Source organism: Vicugna pacos, chromosome 3, assembly GCF_048564905.1.
Source record: "Vicugna pacos chromosome 3, VicPac4, whole genome shotgun sequence".
NCBI classification, from domain to species: domain Eukaryota; kingdom Metazoa; phylum Chordata; class Mammalia; order Artiodactyla; family Camelidae; genus Vicugna; species Vicugna pacos.
Window position 1 is genome coordinate 32,257 of NC_132989.1, and position 19,622 is coordinate 51,878.

The 19,622-nt window shown below is 46.5% G+C and overlaps 1 long non-coding RNA gene across 1 annotated transcript; it reads left to right on the forward strand.

Moving 5' to 3' along the window:
• The first annotated feature begins 883 nt into the window (after positions 1 to 883).
• On the forward strand, positions 884 to 7,153 carry LOC140690483 (uncharacterized). Its single transcript, XR_012065785.1, has 4 exons — positions 884 to 1,114; positions 2,518 to 2,748; positions 5,897 to 6,026; positions 6,880 to 7,153. It is a non-coding gene; the product is annotated as an uncharacterized lncRNA (long non-coding RNA).
• The last annotated feature ends 12,469 nt before the right edge of the window (positions 7,154 to 19,622 follow it).

Genomic DNA, 19,622 nt, shown 5'->3' on the forward strand with positions numbered 1-19,622 from the left:
CTGGTTAGAAACCCAGCCCAGGGGAGTTCCGAAACACCGCATCGCTATCAGGTCCAGCATCGCTGCAGAGTGGCCCCTGTCCCTGAATGTGCCCCTTCCCTGGGCCTTACCTACCCCGGCATGACCACACACCAGGTGGTGCTGGGGAAGGCAGGGAGTGCAGTTAGGGGTGGGAGGAGCAGAGCCCCTTGCTCTGGAGTGAGGATTCTTGGGGAGACCACAGAGCAAGGCACAAACCACCCCCACCCTGTACCCCAAACTCTTAGCCCCGCCAACACAGGGGCCACTCTGCGCCCTCTCACCATGGCTCTCCTGTGAGACTGCACCCAACCCGGCATCTGGTACCACAGCCCTACCTCCCCTCTTATGACAGATCCCGACTTCTTGGAAACTGCCTAGCAGCGCGTATTCAAGGCCGGCAGCGGGCCTGGCGGTTCTGCTCTTCAGGTGCCCTACCTGGCCAGCCGTGCGTGCCTGGGCTCAGTCCTCTATCTTGCCCACCGTTAGCCTGGGTCCACGTCCGGTGCAAGCGGAGGCCGCGGAGCCCAGGCTGAGCCCCACACACAGACAGGTGAGGGTGCCCCCGCCCCGCTGCCCCGCTGCCCCGCTGCCCCGCTGCCCCGCTGCCCCGCTGCCCCGCTGCCCCGCTGCCCCGCTGCCCCGCTGCCCCGCTGCCCCGCTGCCCCGCTGCCCCGCCCACTGGTGGCAGCACCGCCCCAGCCTCCGGCCGGCGCCACCTGCAGGTCAGGACGTCCGCGAGGCCCCGCCCTCCCCGGCCCCGCCCAGCTGCCCCATAAGCCTCCCCCCACCCCCGTCCTGGCCGCGCCCTGGCTCCCATTGGCTCCGCAAGTTCTGCCCTCGCACGTCTAGCCTCGGAAGGAGGCACGACGCAAGCGCTAGGGGAGGGCCCCGCGGCGTTGCCATGGCTACAGGCGCCGCGCCCCGCAAGGCCAGCGTGCACTTCTGGGGCGGGGAGCGGGCTCCGGAAATGTGTAGCTACTAGGGACAATGGCTGTGCTTCCTGCTGGGGATGGCGGCTTTCTCGGTCTGGCGACTAGTTCTGGCTTGGTCAGTCGGCGGCCGACATCCTGTCTGGGGCGTCGTCCCACAGATGGTAAAAGTACGGCCGCGCTGTTGGCGGGGCCAGTGGACATGGTCCGGGGTGGGATCCGGGTTGGTGTGGCGGCCGAGGAGTTGCTGTGGTGCCGGGGAGCGGGTTGGGGCGGGGGGGAAAGTGCTGGGGCATAGCCTCGGGCTTTCCTCCCCCTCGAGCGCTGGGGCTGGGGCCGCGAGTCCGGGTAGCCCTGGGTGGCTGCGGCCTCCCAGAACCCCCGGGAAGGGCAGGCGGAGGACCCATCTTTTATGAAGCGGGGCCTTATCCGGGTTTTGAAGAGTCCGAGAATCAGATGTTGAAATGGGGTGGTTTATCAGCATTGCTTTTCTGCAGGGAAATTTCAGTTCTATCCAGATGTTGGCTCCTTCGGTAAACCTCAGGAATAAGACAAGGGTCAGTGCCGATTAGTAGTTATCTAGGGCTTGACTCAAAATGGACTGCGGGCTGTAGGGATGGTAGATGGGCCCTCCCTCTCAAGGTTGGCAGACTTCTGGGATTAAAGGCCCCACTTGAGGATTACATCCTCATCTGCAGTAATGGAGGTTGTGGGAAACATTAACACAGAGAAGGGAGGGGTGTTCCTGCGGTAACTCATTAAAGAAGTCAGGACACTTGCCTGGCTCTTGTGTAGGAGAGTCTCGCCTAGGGTAGGGCAGAAGCTATCAAAGTGTGTCCGAGGCCCCTGGGATGCAAGACTATTTTCGCAGAAACGCCGGGAAGTCACCTGCCTTTTGCACACTCTTGCACTCCCGAGATTCCTGTGGGGATTTCCAGGGAAAACCTGGTCTGTGATATCACAAAAGAGGGAATGCAGAGGCAGATAGAATTCAGCTCTCACCAGTCCAAAAGAGATTTGCAGAAATTAAAATCACTGCTATTCTTCTCACTAATGATTTTTGTTTTGAAAAATAAAATTATATTTTGTTTAAGTGTATTAATGGTAACATACAGTAGATTGTTAATATTTTTAAGTGAATTCATACACTTTTTCTAACTTGTTATTTAACTTCTAACACAGGAAATGTTGATAGATTTAACTCACATAAATAGCAGAGTTTTGGAGTTCTCAGTAATTGTTAAGAGTGTATAGGGTTCTGTAGAACAAGAAGTTTAAGAGCCCCTGTAGAACGGGTGCTCAGGTGCTAGTCAGGTGCTTAGTGGTGTTAGACGGATGCCAAGATGTCTTCCACAACTGCTCCCCTACTTAAAGTAATTGGCCACATGGAGATGGGTGGGCAGTGCCTTCACTTTACAAACCAGAAGCTGCTGAATGTGTCTGGGGTCTAGGCCATGGGCTGTGCAGGGGTTCCCGTTCTATCTATCTATCTATCTGTTCTATCTAAGCCGGGATTCCTGTGCAGAGCCCTGGCCCTGAAGACCCGCTCTCCTTTGCTCCCTGCCAGATACTTTCTGTGTTACGTCAACACTCCAGAGGGCTTCAGACTCCGTAGGAACGTCTGCATCCACATTGCCTTCCTCCTGAAGACCCTGCTGAAGATGGAGGAGCCGGTACTGGTGCTATCCCCTTGGGACCACCTGTACCAATGGCAGAGCCCCGACATCAACCAGATCTGGATTCCCTGGTCCGACTCCTTTGACCTCCCAAGTCTCAACAGAAACATCCCTGACATTGAGTATGAGCAGTTCATTGCATGTGAGGTGGTGGTCATTTAACTGGGGCCAGGTGGTCGTTGTTCTGGTTCCGATCTGAACATTGGGCTGTCTTACTTTGGGCTTGTCGGTCTGCTTCGGGACCATGCTCATGTTTCCCACACTGCAGGTGAATTTGGCTTCTCCATAGTTTTTTCGGGAAATCAATTTGAAGTGTATGAGCTCTATGTCCCCTCACCTCTAAAAACCCTGGCCTCCTGGTGAGATGGAGTGGTGACAAGGAGGCCACTGCCACAGAGGCCTTGTCCCAGAAGGACTCGCTCCCTTTGCACTCAGGGCTGTTCTTACCTGTAGGAAAACACGATGTGTGTGTAGAATGGGCCACGTGCTGGAGAAGGTATGTAACTGCCAATCCAGTATAATTTGGTCCTGCTCAAGCTTTCCATTTTAAGTTTTGTAACAGGGAATAGTTCAAGATTTTTCTTGAATAAAGGTATTTAGAGCTTATCATTTTTTTTTAATTGAAATGTGGTTGATTTACAATGTTTTGTTAGTTTCAGTTATACAGCTGTTTTGTTAGTTTCAGGTATACAGCATAGTGATTCAGTTGTACATAGACGTAGTCTATTCTTTTTCAGGTTCTTTTCCATTATAGGTTGCAAGATACTGAATATTGTTCCCTGTGTTCTACAGTGAATCCTTGTCGTTTGTCTATTTTACATATAGTAACTTGTATCTGTTAATCCCAAACACCTAAGTTTGTTTTATAAGTCTGTGAGTCTGTTTTTGTTTTATCAATAAGTTCATTTGTATCAATTTTTTTTAAATTCCACATATAAATGATATCATATGATACTTGTCTTTGTCTGATTTATTTCACTTAGTGAGATCATCTCCAGTTCCATCCATGTTGCTGTAAATGGCCTTATTTCCTTCTTGTTATGACTGAGTAATATTCTGTTATATCTAAATACCACATCTTTATCGAGTCATCTGTCAGTGGACGTTTAGGTTGCTTCTATGTCTTGGCCATTGTAAACAGTGCTCCTGTGAAAATTGGAGTGCAGGTATCTTTTGGAATGAAGGTTCCCTCTGGATATATGACCAGGAGTGGGATTGTTGGATTAGGTGATAAGTATTTTTTCTTTTTTTTCTTGTCTTTTGAGGAATCTCCATACTGTTTTCCACAGAGGCTGCACCAAACTACATTCCCACCAACCGTGTAGGAGGGTTTCCTTTTCTCCACAGCCTCTCCAGCATTTATGGTTTGTGGACTTTTGAATGATGGCCATTCTGACTGGTGTGAGATGATAAAAATGTAGTGTAGTTTTGAGCTGCATTTCTCTGATAATTGAGCGATATTGAGCATTTTTTATATGCCTATTGGCCATTTGTGTATCTTCAATGGAGAATTCCATGTTTAGTTGTTCTGTCCATTTTTGTATTTGGTTGTTTATTGTTTTCTTATTAAGTTGGATGAACTATTTATATAGTCTAGAAATTAAGCAATGGTCAGTCTCATCTTTTGCAAATATTTTCTCTCATTCAATAGGTTGTCTTTTTGTTTTACTTATGGTTTCTATTGCTTTGCAAAAGTTTATAAGTTTAATTAGGTCTCATTTATTTATATTGGCTTTTATATCTGTTGCTTGGGTTGCTTAGATTGCCCTAGGAAAACATTGCTGAGATGTGTGTCAAATAATGTTTTGACTATATTTCCTTGTGAGAAGTTTATAGTGTCTTGTCTAATATTTAAGTCTTTAAGCCATTTTGAGTTTGTTTCTTTTTGGTTTTTTTGTGACTATGTATGCTTTTGCTGTGTGGTTATTTTATTCTTCAAATATATCAACATATTACTATATCTATTTCCTTTAGACTGATAATCACGTAGGCTCCAACACATCCTAAGAATAACGAAGAAATAAAAGAAAGAAAAAAATCTGTATTTTCTTGCTCACCTCTCCCATTCCCTCCTTGTTTTACTTTGATGTCCTTTTTCATTTTTACATCTTTATGTTTATTCTCTTGTAACTCGTTTTTGCATTTCCAACTATGGTTTTCCTGTTTCTATAGCATCCTGCTTCCTTCCTGTTTAGAATAGAACCTTTTAATGTCTCTGTTAGGTTCAATATTGCTGAATTATCTCACCTCCCCTTCCCCCTCCCCCCAGGCCTCTTAATACTCAGTCCAGGAAAGCTAATCCATTCTAGCCTTCATCGGTTCTGGGAAATCAATCCTCAGAGTGGGAAAAGACATTGAAAAATAATATTCTGTGAGTTGCTTTCTAACTTTGCCCAGAGATGAGAAACATCTGAAGATGGAGGAAAAAAGGTGGTAGTGGAGAACACAAAGCCTTTTCTCCTTTTGCTACTGAAGAAATGATTGCTTTTGTAATTAGTGATGATGCCCTTTAAATTGGTGAGATCGAGATTCCACAGCTTCAGCGCCTGTGAATAACCAACCGGAAGAAAGCTTTCTAGGGCCTCTGCAGTGGGAAAGGCAGCCCCTCTGAGCACCTGTTGTTGTGTATTCTTCTTGCCTCCACATGGGTTCGCTAGGCACCGTGCAGGACAATGCAGTTAACCGAGGTGGAGGACGGAGGACGGGGAGACCCCTGCTGTGTGGTGAGCCACAGGAGCCCACACTTGAAGGACAAAATGTAGAGTAGTGGGGAGGTCATAGGAACAGAGGATGGTTGAGACCCAGGATAGTGTCCTGGAGTCCAGCAGCCAAGGCTGGTGGGGCAGATGGGGTCCTGGGGCATGGGCAGCACTTTAGGGATCTGAAGCAAAGATAGGAACCAAGAGACTGGATTCGTGTGGGGGTATGGCGCCCCTTGGAGGCTGCAGGGCAGCACAGCGAGCCCAGGGGAAGTGGGCACTTCCCTAAAGCTGGGTTGACAGGTCACAACCAACTCACTGGGGACCGAGAGGCACTGAGTCATTTTTAACTTTTTGTCCCTCTTCCTGGAAAATGAACTGCTGCCTGTTAAGTAGCCTGTGTCGAAAGTGAGAATAAAAGTCATGAAGCAAGATTGCCTCAAAAGTCATCCATTGTGTAGTTGTTAATAAGGGTCAGATGCAAACTTGATTAGATAAAATGAAACATTCATCAGAGGATTTTAAAATCCTTTAAAATAAAAATTCTTGCTGTCTTTGTTCTTCATTTCAGGGTTCACTTGGTGATAATAATAGTAACCAAAGCAACAGCAAACCCTTACAGAGCTCTGTCCTGCTGTTCCAGGAACGCTGTGTTCACGACCATCCAATGAATAGGTACCACTATGAGTTGCACTTTAAAGGTAAGGACATTCATTAATCACACAGCTAAAAAATGGCAGAGCTGGGACTTGAACCCAAGCTGTCTGGCCCCAGAGCCCCCTCTCATGCCCTTCACTGCAGCTCATCATTTGGCATGCTCAACACGGGCCAGCATTTAAGAGCAGTTTGACCTTGGCCAAGGCTGCTTCACCGCTTGGTCTCTGTTTCCTCATCTGTAGAATGGGGGTGTGGGCAGTGAACTCTGTGAACTCAGTGGTCAGTCACTCCAGCTCTGCTATTCTACTGCTTTGAGTTAGTTTGGTAAGTATCTGAGCCTCTGAATGGCCCACCCATAGGCTGGCGCTTTGCTAGGCCCTTGGCTACGGAGAAAAGTAAGATCAGCCTGCTGCTCCGAGGAGCCTGTGTCCCTCCATGGGAAGCAGCTTCGAGGCCCAGGATCCCTCGCTGGCTGTCGGGGGCTGGGCAGGAAAGTCTGATAAGAGAAGATGGAGGCAGAGCCCATCCGGGAACAGTGGTGGCCACACAGCTCTCAGGAGCGAGAGCCTCTGTCCAGGCTGCTGAGAGGGGGGTCCTCATGAGGCCAGTAGTCCCCCCAACCTAAGACCTCAGGACAAAGATCCAGCCATCCCTGCAGTGTCACCATAGAGCCAGTCCATCCTCATCACTGTTCCTCTGTGCACCTTTGTCCTGGGTCTTCTCTTCCCCCTACACCCAGAAGACTTTTCTCCCTCTCTTCTCTGAGTGTCCCCTCACTTCACCCGTGGCCCCTGCTTCCTGGGTAACCATCTCTGGAGTTGATACTTTGCCCCCTCACAACCCTCCGTTTGATAAGGAGCCTGGGTTGACCTCCTTGTGCTCACTTTCCACCTTCAGATCATTGCTCCTCCTCTCTTGGGAGCACCTGGAAAACCCAAATCCTTTCCTAGCAGTGCCTTCCACCCTGGCCTCCCTGCTCATCTGCCTCATTCAGGAGCACCTGGACCACCAGCTCTGCATTGCCTCACCTCCTACCATCAAGACGTCAAAGTTGACTCTCCATCCACCACCCAGTATGGTCATTTTAGGGTCTTCTTCTCCTTCAGCCTGAGCCAGCCACCGCCCATTCACCCTACCCCCGGTCACATACCCGGGCATGTCTCCACCCCAGTTCCAGCCTCTCGCCTTTAAGTGACCACCTCTAGCCGTCCAGGTGCATGTCCACCAGCCTCCCTGGCCCTCCTTCATCCTCACTGGGGCATCAAGTGCTGAATCCTCTGCTTTCCTGCCTGTCCACATTCCTCTTACTTCCACTTCCCCACCTTCCAGCTCTGCATCCACAGTCAGCCCTCTCTTTATGACAAACAAAACCCCCTTGACCCTTGATCTTTTCAGTTCCTCACCAGGACGACTTCCATCTCGGTTCACCCAGCTCTATTTGTTCTGAGGCTGCAGGCAGCAGGCTCTCCCAGCACAGATTTCTAAGACTACAAATCAAAGCCTACCATGCTGCCACTGCCAGGCAATACTCCAGGATTTCTCTAGTGAGCACATTTCCCCACTTATCACTTAGTGGTGTCAACATTCTCTGCTCTCTACACAACTGTAAGCTTCCCTCTGTCTCTTCCCTGACAGCCAGCAGATGGCCTCGCCTCCTGCTTCAGAGAGAATGACATGTCACTGGAAAGGAACTCGCTCACCTGCAGCAAATCTGCTCACCTCACCTTTTATCTATCCCTCTCCCACCTGGACTTTAGCTGTAGTTGTTCTAATTTAGTGAGTGTAATTGACATATATATACACAGTTAAAAGCCTAGCACACTATAGGCTACCTTCTAGGGCTTACTTTTTCAATTTAACATAGAGTGTATGATTCATCCACTTCGTTGCATGTACCTGCAGTTCATTTGTTTTAACTGATCTTAAATGTTGTGTGTGTGAAAGTAACACAAGGCAAGGGTAAGCCAGGATTCAGGATGCTGGTTACTTCCTGTGAGAAGAGTCCAGGAGCAGGATAGAGAAAGAGGACACAGTATGTCACTGTCAATAGTCCTGTTCTGATGCTGGGTGATAGGTTCACAACTGTTTCTTATAATATTAATTTTAATACATAAATACCTCTGACAGGCACCTAAGGTGTGAATGTGTCATGAACCAAGACATACAATGGATAATATTACATCATTATTTTTATGTAATCTTGTTATAAAATATATTAATAATAATCCTACATTGTTATGTTATATATTATATAGATGCATGAATTATATATTCTGTATATAAATACATACATATGTATTATATACTATCTGATAATAAATAAACAGAAAATAATATGTTTGTATATCTACTATTATGTATTATTTAATAAATAATAACATAATATATCCTGTTATATGACATGGCACCTAATCTTTAATCAGATAAAAACATGCCACTATATGTAATGGTAATTAATGAAATTAAATGAAAAAGCCCGCAGCTTTAACGCCAACACCGCTCCAGCTGTCACTGTCTTTTTTCTTCCCTTTCATTTTCGAGGTCCTCACGGTGCTATCTGTTCCCCCTTTCATCTCCTTATCCTGAACCTTCCTCCTCCTCCCATCCCATGCTGGCTTCTGTCCCTGGGTCCCGCTAGTCACCAGCGGCCTCTGGGGCACTGATTTGCGGGCATGGTCTCAGGCCCCAGCTCACCTGCCTGTTCGCCGCCTCTGCCACCGCTGGTGGGGGCGGGGCGGGGGGCAGAGTGCACCTCTTGTCCTGGAAGAGGACACAGCCCAGACTCAGTGAGCAGCAGCAGGTGTGGCCGGGACCTGCAGGACTGAGGGATGAGCCAGGCTGTCTGCGTCCAGACCGGGGGCACTTGGAGTGTGAAGAAGCCCAGTCCTCACTGCCCCTCAAGTGAGGAAAACACCCTCAGGTGAGTTAAAGTGCTTATGACCTAGGTCTGTTGGCTGGAAAGGACAAACGGGCCCCTAAGGGGAGGGTAGTTGATTTTCCAGGCCCCACGAAAGCCCTAAGGGTTGGCGGGGAAGCAGGCTGGACGCTCCACTGGATCCAGTGCCCCTTCGGGGGTGGGGCCTTCGGGAACAAGCTGAAAGCCCTCGGTCTCTGGGGGGAACGGGGCAGTGAGGGAGCATCCCTGCGGCGAGTCAAGTGACGTCAGGGCCTGTGGGATTTGTTTGTATGGCCACATCGAGCCTCAGCATAAGCCACAGCAGGAGTGGATTCCTGTCTCTCCAGGTGCCACCGTGTCAGAGTGCCAGGCTTCAGACCCGATCCCCTGGGGTGCTAGGACAGTTATAGACAGAGGCGGCTCGGGGAGGCCTCAAGACGGCGGTACTGGCCTTCCTGCCGACATGATTACACAAAAATCAAACAATCTATCGATGGGAAGAAAATAAGAAACATGGTCACATCTGGACCCCAAGCTTACACGTGGTATATGGGTGACATTTATCGACAATCCAGTGAGGTTCTGGTCAGAGCTAGAGGCCAGGGCAGCAAGCCGGGAGTGGCATTAAGGAGCATCGTGGTGCAGAGGATGGACTGGGGGCCTGCAGGTTCCTCCCAGGAGGAACCTCAGTGTTTGGGAGGTGGCTAACATGCCTGCTTCTTGTCACCAGCAAGTGATGCCACCTGCGGAAAATCAGCTATGATCCTGAGCCGGGTCAGTCCTGGGTGATGTGATGAAGACTCCTACAAGAGGGGGCGTCAGACGGATAGTGAACCAACCAACAAGCTGATGACTTTCTGGCCTGTGTTTATCGTGCTTTCGTATCAAGAATGAGGAGAGAGTTGAACGGCTCACCATGAAGATTTTAATAACTTAAGAGGTTTCCGTGTCTCACTGCATTTCAGTGTCACCCGGAGGAATTCAGGAGGTGTTTAGACCCAGTGGAGACTAATGGCCTGTTGGTTCCTCATCAACCTGGCAAACCCACCAGCCCTCTATGGCCAGACCTTGGCATGTGCCTTCCCTTGTTCTAACAAAACCCTTTCTACCCAAGCCTGTGGTAAGCTTTTACTTTTTTTTTAATTAATGGGGATGAAGACACCGTACAGCCTTCTCAGGCCTTTTCTTAGGCCTTCTGCCCTTAGACCTCGGCAAGGGGGCTCGCTGCCCTGAGTCCTGCACTACAGAGGGTCCCTCTGGCCCTGACACTTCCTCTGGCCACACCCTCCACAAGGTGGAGTCAGCAGGGCCAAGGGGACATGGTCATTGGCTCCATCCCATGCTCTAGAAACCCAGGACCACAAATGCCCTGCCTCAACAGCCCCTGTCCCATTTCTAGTGCCTGCACCGGCTATCCCCAGAGTTCAGATTCCCAGGACTCACAGAGAGGCCAAAGGGCAGCTGTTTGCATGGAGGGTATGAGCAGAGCCCGGTCGTGAGGACTGAGTTTCCCCCTGTGCACATCCAAGGCCCCTTGTGGCAGGGGATGGACCCGGCATTGGGAAGAAAAGGGTCAGGCTAGTGATCAGAGCCTGGGAATCAGCTCTCACCACACACTCACTTTCTTTGCCGAACTCCCCTGTGTCTGGGAATTCTAAATTTGAACCTGGTCTTCCCCCTTATAATGAATGTATATTTGTAAAGGCAGGACTTTAGAACCTACTGCACTTAACATGTTTACATGTATAGGATGTGAGCTCCCAGGTATGCTCTGGCCCTGCACTTCCAAAAGTCCAGAGCAGTTATGTTGTCTCTACTGAGACTGTAAGTGGCAAAGACCATCTCCAGAGAGGAGGGGTTCCTGTTTCACGCTCCAAAGTCAGGATCTTGTGAGTGGATAAAACAATGGACACTGTGACCCTCAATTGTAAATTGATTTAGAATAACGCCAAAGCGTGTTAGACGTGTGTGTGCGCATGCACGCACCTGAGGACGTGTGTGGTACATGATTCTGTGTGCGTGTGTGTGTGTGCGCATGCACACGCCTTGGGATGTATGTGGTTCTGTATGTTATGTGTGTGTGTGTGCCTGAGGACGTGTGTGGTTCTGTGTATGTTATGGATGTGTGTGTGTTACATGACTCCGTGTGTGTGTGTGTGCCCGTGGGGATGTATGTGGAGCAGAGCCAGTGTGTCTGCATGTGTGTTTGTGTGTACGTGCATGCATTAGTTTTAATAGTAGAAGCTGTCCATTAGAATTATGAAGTATTAAATATTGTATGATGTCCTTTGCTGTATAATTCAAAATTAAAATAATCTTCAATCACAAGAAATTTAGTCCCCCTCAGATTCTGATTTTTTTTCCAAATTGATTATGTCTTCATTTTACTGATGAGGAAACTGTAGCTTAGAGATGTTAACTGACTCAACCAAGGGCATGGAGCTTGCGAGCCCAGGACCAGGACGCAGTCCAAGCCGCGCTGCTCCAGAGGCCTAGAGCCCTGCTCAAGATCACGCGTGGCCTCTTAGCGGGGGAACAGATTCTGATGGGCTGTGGCCAGCGTGCAGGCTGCCCAAGACGGAGACTCGGGAAGCCGGGCGAAGAGTACCAGACAGCAGACAAGAGTGAAGGGCTGCTCAGAAGTCAGATAGGTTCCTAGGTCTTGGATGAGGAAGGAGTCTCACTGCTCATCCTTGATCCCTTTGCTGGTGGCTAAAAGGGACCAAGACCCACGAAAGCACTTCTGGGAGCTGCCTGCCAACACCTGGAAAAGGACTGCTCAGGACTGGCTCTGCAGTAGGAGCAGAGGAAGGGAATGTCGCCTCCTGTTGGACATCCTTGGTGATGGCAGTAGGAGGGCTAGCAGCCTTGGTATAGAGGTGGCAGGACAAGGTCCTAGTGGATATGATCGTTTTCATGTGTCTTAAAAATCATTGATTCGTATATTGTATCCATTTTGTGGTTTATTGTAGGGTGGTAAATATGGTCAGTGTTACTCCATATTACCTGGATTAATTAATTTTTTATTGTTAATTTTCTCTTCAGTGATTTGGAAGCTATATTGCCTCTTAATGAAAAGTCTCTCTAAATTTTTATAAATCATCTCTAAGTTCATAACTTTATATGCAATTGGACCAGTATACCTATAAGAATCTCAGAAATGAAATAATCTATTAGATCCTGTTCCTCAATAATGAAAAATTTAGCATATTTTAGCTCTCTGCTATTCCTAATTGTGTGTGTGTGTGCGTGTGTGTTTGTGTGCTCCAGTTACTACTTTTTAGACAGTTGCTTAAAGTTTGTTACATTAACAAAGAAAATATAGGTATAAACACCTTGGATTTCATTGCTCACTACCACTATTTAATCCCATGTCTTTCCCACTTTTGAGTTATTTACTTATCGTGATTTCCCAATCAACTGGACACGTGATTGACTAATTTTTTTCGAGCGGTGGACTTGGAACACTTACATATCTATATGCAGATTTATGTTCTCCTCATCAACAGCTCTCAGTGTGTTGTTGATAGCCCAAACCTTTTTTTAAATTAAGACATTGTTTTTCATCACCAAAAAAAAAAAATTCTTAATTTAAGGTGCTGTCTTTTTATGGCTGGCTAGTCTTGTATGCTGAGTGGATATTAATAGAGATTTCCTTAACCTTCCTCCTTCTTTTTGCCATAACTCGAATTCATTGAGAAGCATGTTTTTACCATTTCTCAGATGGGCTTCCACTTTGACTTCCGCTTTAAACCATCACTCCACTCTTTTTCTCCATGCTTATTCCTGAAAAAGTGAGCTCTCTTTCAGTTTAAAGGTGGTTCCCGTCAAAGATGTGTGACTCCCCGCCCAAAGGTCCAAAGGAAGAGAAAAGGAAAGATTCCTGTTTCTGGTGGTTACATTTTGTCAGGTTAGAGATCTAGTTATCCGTGTGGCTGCGGTGGAATCTGCAATATCTTGGCTCAGAGTTTCCTTTTTCTGGCTTACTAGGGGAACCGCATTAGTTGGGGTCACGGCGCTGTGGCCGTTGTCAGGATCCTGGGACTGAGGCAGCCCCTTTCCCTCCTTGTTATTTTGATCTTGCAAACTGGGTCCCAGCTATGTGAACCCTGCACCTGGTGGCCAGGATCGCCCCACACGTGACGTGTACCCAGTTCCTTGGCGTCCCTCACTGCTATCAGCTAGTTCCAGTAAGAGTACGTGATGGCTTCCACTACTGTCCTTCCTCCATCCTCTCCAGGCAGGCCCTCCTTTCCCACTAGTTGGCCCTAAGCCTTCTCTCCTGCGCTACATACGCTGACGGAATTCCTCAGGGTTTCCAGCAGGTAGATAGGTCTCTTCTAAGTTTGGACCCCTTCAGTGCTTGCAGTGAAAATAAAGGATGTGGGAAGGAGGAGCTTGGGGATTCTCCGTATCTAGGGGCTCCATATCCAGCAGATTCAACTAACAGTGGATTGAAAATATTCGGGAAAATACAGAAAGTTTCAAAAAGCAACACTTGAATTTGCCATACACTGGCAACTACTTACATAGCATTCACGTTGTATTAGATACCATGAGTAATCTAGAGATAATTTAAAGTACACAGGAGCACACAGTGAAAGAGAAAGTGACAACAAATATGTGTATATTCATGTATAACTGAAAACTTGTGCTGTATGCTGGAATTTGATACAACTTTGCAAAATGACTATAACTCAATAAAAAAAGTTTGTATATATATAAAAAAGTAGATGGGAGGATGTACATGAGTCCCATGCAAGTCCTATCTCATTTTATACAAGAGGCGTCAGAATCCATGGATGTTGACTTCAGGGTGAGTCCTGGAACCAGTGCCCCATGGTTACCAAGGGATGACTGGAAGTCCAGGCTCCTTATCCCAGCCTGTCAGGTCCCCACGTGGTCTGAATCCTACCTGTACCACACTTCCCTTTTCACTCTCCTCCAGCCCTGGCAGACTGCCCTCTGATTCCTGAACAGGCCACACTCACTGCCCTTCATGTCTGGCCCCTAGAAATACCCGTTACTTTCTGAGCATGGCTCTGCTTTCACAAAATGGGCTGCATTGTCACTACAGAAGACAGTGTGGAGATTCCTTTAAAAACTGAAAATGGGCTTAACTCATGATCCAGCCTTCCCACTCCTGGACATATGTCAGAAGAAAACTCTAATTCAAAAAGTCACATGCACCTCAATGCTCACAGCAGCACTATTTATAATAGCCAGGACATGGCAACAAACCAAATGTCCATCGATGGCTGACTAGATAAGAAGTAGTAGTATATTTATACAATGGAATACTACTCAGCCATGAAAAAACAAAACAATGTCATTTGCAGCAACATAGATGGACGTAGAGATATTCATTCTAAGTGAAGTAAGCCAGAAAAAAAGAAAAATGCCATATGATATCACTTATATGTGAAATCAAAAAAAGACACAAATGAATTTAACTACAAAAGAGAAATAGACCCACAGACATAGAGAAACAAACCTACGGTTCACAGGGAGGGAAGGGGATGGGAAGGGATAAATATGGGGATTTGAAAAGTGCCCCTCTTGGGGAGTGATGGAAATGCTGGCTATCTTGATCATGGTGATGGTTTTCTGGGTGTAGACATTAATCAAATTAATCAAATATTACATGTGAAATATGTGTATTTTACTCTACAGGAATCATACCACAATAAAAGTGCCTGTAAAAAAACAAGAATAGATTAGCGGCATTGTGTCCTACGTTTTTATGTGTCTTCAGTGAGGGGGTCTTCAAGTTTCTGGTCTGCCATATTTTCTGAACCAGAAGTGCTCTGCTTCCCTTTTCTTTGTTAAAATGTCAGTGGGTGGTATTTATTCCCGTGGCTTCAACTGCTCTCTGTGCACTGATTAACTGTCAAATCTTTTTCAGCAGGGACATCTCAGTTCAGTCCCAGATATATACTTCTAATTGACAAGTAGACATTCCCACTTGATTAGCCCATAAAAATCTCAAGCTCTGCATGTTTGGATTTACTCTCACTCAGAACTAGGTTTTCTTTTTCAAACAATGGCATCACTATCCCATCTGTATTCCGTGACATACATCTGGGAGATTTCCTTTACTTTTCCACTCCCCCACCCCCATCAGTACTACAATTCTATTCCTTAATGTCCCCCAACTAAGTCCCTGCTCCTCGCTCCCCACTGCATTAATTCCCACCCCTTGCTAGTCTCCCCAGTGCTGTTCTTTAGAGTGAACAATCCACTTTTCTCACTTTTAATGACTAATCTGTGTTACTCTCCTCCTTAAAACCCCAAAGAAATCCCTGCTGCCTATGTGAGGAAGTCCACGCTCCCTGACTTAACGTCACAGCTTCTCATCACCTAGTTGCTGCTTTTTTTCAGCCTCAGCTTCCGTTAGTTCCTCACAAACTCTAGCCTCACTGACCTTCCTTCCCTAGTTGCAAAGTGCTGTTAGACACGACCAGGCATCTGCACGAGTCACGCAAGCTGCTGAGAATCCCGTCCCCACCACGCACTCTCCTGGTCTACAGATTTGATGGAATCCTTCAGATGTCAGTGTAGAAAGCATTTCCTCTCTGACACCTTCCCTACCTTCTAGAACCCAGCCCCAGGCAGTGCAAGAGGCCCTCTGAACATATAGTATATATGATGCCATGTGACTCAACTCATTGTTTTGAAAACCTATTTAAATTTGTCTCTTTCACGACACACTGTGATCTCCTTGAGGGATGGGGGCTGTGCGGTATTTGTCTAGACAGCTAATGTCTGGCACAGACCCCAGGCCATCGGAAACATTCTGCTGACTCATCAAGAATTGTCATCTTAGCGATGTAAGAAAGAATACATGATCTCTCATCTTACACCATCCGGCAAGGGTCAAAATAATTTCACATAGAGCTACACAGGCAAAGTATGTGTATTCTTTTCCTCTTTGTGAGTCCAAGATCATAGGCATCCTGGAACGGAGGTGTCACTCTAAGCTGTCTGTCCCCTAGGCTTTCACGTCCAGCTTCAAAAAATTTTTTAGAAGTTGTAGGGATACGTGTTCATCACCCCGTCTTAGAGCAAACGGCGCTTCAGCCTGACCAAGTTTAATGTCCATATAAAAATCAGGAATCTTCCAAACTGAAGCCTGAAGAAACATTTCCCGTCTCTCCTTCCAGTATGTCCGCCATTGTATCCCACATCCCCACTGCTCGTCTGCGTCAGGACACCTTCCATCTAGAAACATTTTCGGTGGGACACTTGGATGAGAACTAATTACAACAGTCATGAAAATGGCCCCATGAACGTAGGCTCTGAAAAACAACGATGCTTTGACCGGAGGCCTCAGCCGTGGCCTGCAGTGTCTGTTCACGTGTTCTGCCTGGCTTCCCTGCAGACGTTCTGCAGAAAATCAAGCCTCAGTTAAAGTCATAGAAGGCCCAAGAAATCCAGAAAAATGGAATGAGATTCATCTCCTTGGAAATATTTTTGAAAACCATCCACTAATACGAAGAAGAGCTTTAAGAGGTTCGTTTCAGAGCAGATGATGTCCAACTGCAGGGGGGTCAGTTTTGTCATTGTTGCTCGCTAGTTGGCTTTCTGCTGCTTCTAACACGCCGCTTTTAAGAGAAGTGGCCTGAGTCGGCCCTCAGAGCAGAAAGGTGAGCTGGGCCTGGAGACAACCAAGCTCCTCTGCTGTGCAGTAACCCGCTGAGAAGGAAGGGATGGCCCAGGGCTTCCTCTCTCTCTCTCCCTCAGTTATAAACTCTATGAAGGGAAAATGGAACAAAAAATCTTAATTCAATACGGTATTGCCAAGTATAAAAATAATTGCCTTTGGAGGGGATGGTATAGTTCAAGGGGTAGAGTACGTGCTGGGTTCAATTCGCTGTAACTCAATGTAAAAGAAAAATAATAAAATTTCTTTAAAATAAACAAGGAAAAGAACAAAGAAGAAAAGAGATCTCAAACAACCCAAGTTTAAAAAGAAAATAAAGTCTTTTAAAAATAGTAGTCAGCTTGGTCTTTTGCTAGATTAGGAGTTTGGGATTAACAGGTACACACTACTATATATAAAATAAATAACCAACTCCCAGGTCCTCAATAACTTGTTCAACCTGAATCCTTTCTCTTTTTTCCCCTAAGCAACCCGTGGAAGCCTCTGAAATTCTCATCTTATAAAAGAATTCATTTAAAGGCGGTTTGAATGTTACTGGTTAAAACAGTTATTTGTGGTTCCATTAATATAGGATTAGTAAGAAAGACAGACAATAAACCAATAAGCAAATAAACATATGACGTACTGCCAGGTACTAATAGTTGCCACAAAGAAACATAAAGCATATTAGGAGAGAAAATTATTGAATAGCAAATATGTGCGTGTCATTTTAAATAATGTGGTCAGATAAGTCCTCTCTGAGGGTAAAATAATTTGAATAAAGTCCTGAATGAAGCAAAAGAATAAGCCACTTAGGTAACAGACAAGAAAAGCCTCCCAGACCGGGAGAAGTGTAAGTACGAGACTTGGAATTACAAACACAGCTGTCCTGGTGGGGACCATCGGGGCCGTGAAGATGGGCTGGAGCAGAACGTTGAGAACTGAGGCTGCAGAGACGGGTGAGGGTCCGGATCACACAGGACCTTGGTAGGGACTATGGATATCCTTCTGAATACAATGGAAAATCACGAGAGTATTTTGCAAAGCGGAACAACTTGATCCGATTCATACTTTAATAAGACCGTTGTGGGTAACGTATGGGGAATAAGCAATGGAAGCAGGGCAAGGTAAGCTGATGGGAAGCCAGTGGGAAGAGTACTGCTGACCTGGAGAGAGACACCGAGGTTGGACTGGGATGATGGCTGGAGACGGGCTGAAAGGGGGACACGATTTGACAGTGACGGTCACAGGCCTTAATGCTCGAGGTGGACACAGACACAGATTGGTTCAGGGTGATGGGTATGTGACATTTGGGGCTGAGCCACAGTTTTTGTGCACAGACCTGACAGGAGAATAAAGTGGGGACGTTGACGTCGGTAAAAAGTGTTGGTGGGTGTTTAATTCCCCCAAGAGCCGCGTCTCTGTTTCTCTGTAGATGAAGTCAGCAGAGCAAGGATAGGTGTTCCTACCTCTGCAGAGAATTGCGTGTCCTCCTCATCGACAAATTCGAGAGGCCGACCTGCCCATCCAGTTGCAACATCTTGAATCTGCTTCTTTCTATCCAGGAGGAGATTTCCAACTAAGATGCCAATCAAAAATTCCCGTGTCCAGAGTTAGAGATGTGTGCCTTTGGGAGGATCTCAGAGACGCCTCCACAGAGGCTCGGTGTGCTCTCTCTCCCTCAGAGCACACAGTTCCCTTCAGTCCGGTGGGTCTCAGCAGAGAAGATTTCACAAATAGCCCCTCTCAGGCCCTGGGGACCAACCTCTCTCTTGGCCGAGCTCTGAAAATGAACACGAGTAAAGACCTTCTCCAGGGCGCCATCTGGCAGATTACATGAGGACAGTGTACAAAAGATTGGGTGGGTTGATGGTATAAATGGATTTTAATTTTTGCTCTGAATCTGATTCTGTCCTTCCGTTTTGTTAAGAAAGAGTTCTTAGGCCAGACATGATTCTTCTTTTTTCTTTGTATTTAATCATCCAAGAGGTTTAGGTAGGGTATTTGTTTTAGTGTAAGAATCTTTAAAAAAAAAAAAAAACCTTGCAAATAGCGTCTTGTTAGGCATTTGGACAAGTAAATTCTCCCAGCAGTATTGAACCCCCTTGTTCCTCCAGGGGGTCTCCAAAAGTAAACATGTTCCAAATCTGACCCAAAACCAATGAGCCTTTTCTTTTTTTAAGCACTTCACCATGGACAAAAGATGCCACTAAAGAAGGTGAGAAAAGAGCAGGTCCCCATAATCCAGAGTCCCTCCCAAAGAGCCCACAGAAGCAAAGAGGAGATGAACGAGAGAAACGGTTTATTTATACACACGCAGGAGCCAACCAGAAAAGTAACTACCATGTTAAATCATGAAAGTTAAAGGCTTTTTTACCAACTGAACTTAATAGGACAAAGGGAGAGGAGAGAATTGGTTTCCATGATAGGTTTTCTTCTCCATGTATTGAATCTCTGGTTTCTTCAGCTTAAAGTGCTTTTGTATTAACCGTGGGTTCCATCTGACTTACCATTCCTCGAACTTTGTTCTTCTTTGTCAAGATTCACTCATGTATTCTGAGCCCCTGGAATTTCCACGTGAATTTTAGATTGATTGTCAATACCTGCAAAACACCACCTGGGATTTGGGTTAGGCATTCTTTGAATCCTTAGATCTATTCTTGGACTATTGTCATCTTAGTAGAATGAAGCCTTCTGCTCCATGAATATGGGATTATTCCCCGTGAAAATAGGTCTTAATTTCTCTCAACAGAATCTCTCATCTTTTTCAGTCTTCAGTGTCCAAGTCTGGTGCTTCTTCCTCACCTCTATTAGATGCTTATTCAGAAGAGACACGACCTCCTGGAGAACCTCTGCTGCCACGGAGCTGACATGGAACTGAGTCCTGAGAAGGCTTTAAATTCTTTTAAAAATAGGATTAATGTATTTTAATTACTCCATAGATGAGTAATGAATGGGTCACATTAACATAGGATTTTAATCCTTTTAGAATTAGTAGAGTAATACAGACACAGTACAAAAAATTGAAATATTGCCTAAAAGAGAAGAGATTTGTAATTCCCACACACAGAGGTGATTGTCATGAATGATTTGGTGCTTATG